The following is a 2,210-nucleotide window of genomic DNA, read 5'->3' as shown; positions in this document are numbered from 1 at the left end:
AGGAGAAATAAGAAGAGGTGAGGTGGGGGAATAGGGGAAGGAGGTAAAGTAAGGGATGTGGAAAGGGGAAATAGGTGGAGTTCGTGGTGATGAGGGGCGGGGAAGTAGGGAAAATCATTAGAAATAAGGGTGAGTAGGTGAGGGAAAGTGGGGGCTGGCGAAGGGGAGTGTTAGCTGGGAAAGCAAGAGTAAGGTGAATTAGATAAAGAAGAAGTTTAGGAAGACGTGGCGAAGAATAAAGTGAGGAAAGGGGAAGTAGTGTGATGTAGGAAGAGTATGGTAGCGGCGAAGTTTGAACGATTTTATTAACGGCTTAGTATGCTACGAAAAACTTTTTTGTGGACACGCAGCGCATACTCTGACTAATTTTTTAAGTATGTAAGTGTGATAACCTATAAGGAAAAAATTTCAAATAAAAAACTGTTTAGTGATTGACTTTTTTATTACAATATAATGATTACATCTCTTATTATTTTTATGAAAAAGGTGGCTGTCCTTAGTTATTGATTTAATCGATTATCTTTGAAGAAACTTAAATGCTTATAGATAACTCAACTCGTAATTGTGTCATCTGGTCTTTTGATTTTCATTTTATCTGAATAGAGCACCCTTTCTTGATTTTTGTTAGGAAATAAGGAAGATATTCTATTTTTCTTCAAAGTCCGTTGATTTTTTTTTTTAATTTTACAATTTTATTATTTTTAATAATAAATTACGACAGGGTAATTATAAAGCAGACTAAGGAGTGAGTGTGATATCTGTTTATTATTTTGCTTTCTTATTGTGGAATACGAAAATCTGAAATCGTCAACACACTACCAAAGAAAGTTGAAAATATTTCTTTACGAAAGTTTTTTTTCTGACTGAAGAAGGGGCGATTAAAGGTCGAAAGTGCCAAGATAATTTTGGCAACATTTTAGATAAGATTCTTCTCGAATGCTTGCAATATCACTAATCATATTCTAAATTTGTAATTTCGTATCACATTTATCCCTATCGACGTATGCTTCCTTTAAAATTAATAAATTTTCATTCTTTATTTGTTTTAAAACAGTTCTTAAGAAACGTCAGAATTTAACTCGTCACTGAAGAACATTTTGCAGTGAATTGTACTTATTTCATTCTTAGATATAATAAATTATATATGCATTTTTTAATTAAAGTAATTGATTAATAAAAATATGTTAAATTGAACCAAACCTTTTAAAAAATAAGAGACTCTTTAAAAACATTTAATTTAATTTTTAAGAGTAAAGTTTGGTGATCTTTTCCAAAATTTCCTTTTTTCACAGAATTTAAAACATTTCTTTGTATTTTAAAAGATTTTGCAAAGTCTAAATGGAATTTTTAGGGATTTAAATTTTTTAAGGTATTTAGAGGGATATCGAACGAGTTCAAAACATTTGATGGAAGTTGGTAGATTTCAAAGATTTTACGGAATTGCAACCAATTTTAATGGAGTTTACATAATTTTAAAGATTTCAAGGGTTTTTATGTGTGTATGGGGTTTCACACAATTTAAAACATTTCAATAGATATTATAGGATGTGATTGTAAAATTGCAGGCAAACTTTAGTATACCTAGAGTGGCAATCACATTATCATTAGGAATTTCATATTTAACAACCAAAGTTTATTGTATCACATTTGAAAATTTAAAATTCAAAAGGGTTACTTCCGAAGATAAGAAATAACAATTAAATTCTTACATTAAATATGGAAAGCGGTTTTGAAATTGTAGATAATGTTCACGAACATATGTAAGATAACGCAATAAATTAAGAAGCCCAAAACAAAATACATAATCTTTTCGATGGAATAGCAAGTGCACCTCCCTGAATTGAAATTCTACTTGAAAAAATAAACAAACTAGCCCACCTGATCCTTGCGCATGGGCGGATATACGTGGTATCTCTGCATCACGCAAATTATGACAGGAAAACGATGAAGCTTATCCATTTTTTCTTAAATATTTATTTAAAAAATTCTAATTTTACAAAAAAATATGTTGATATTTTAAGATAAATTTTATAGAATTTTTTGTTTTCGGAAAAATTGAAATTGGGACACCTAACGATAATACCCTAGGGGAAGAATGGGAAAGAAAGTACCTTTCCGATCCTTTCCGATTTCTATGTGAACTTTGCTTCCGATTCTTTCCGAACACTTTCTCTTTCCGAAGCTTCCCGATGACTTTCCGAACTTTTGCG

The sequence above is a fragment of the Belonocnema kinseyi genome, chromosome 5 (genome assembly GCF_010883055.1).
Source record: "Belonocnema kinseyi isolate 2016_QV_RU_SX_M_011 chromosome 5, B_treatae_v1, whole genome shotgun sequence".
Taxonomy (NCBI): domain Eukaryota; kingdom Metazoa; phylum Arthropoda; class Insecta; order Hymenoptera; family Cynipidae; genus Belonocnema; species Belonocnema kinseyi.
Note: the sequence above shows the minus strand (reverse complement) of the source record.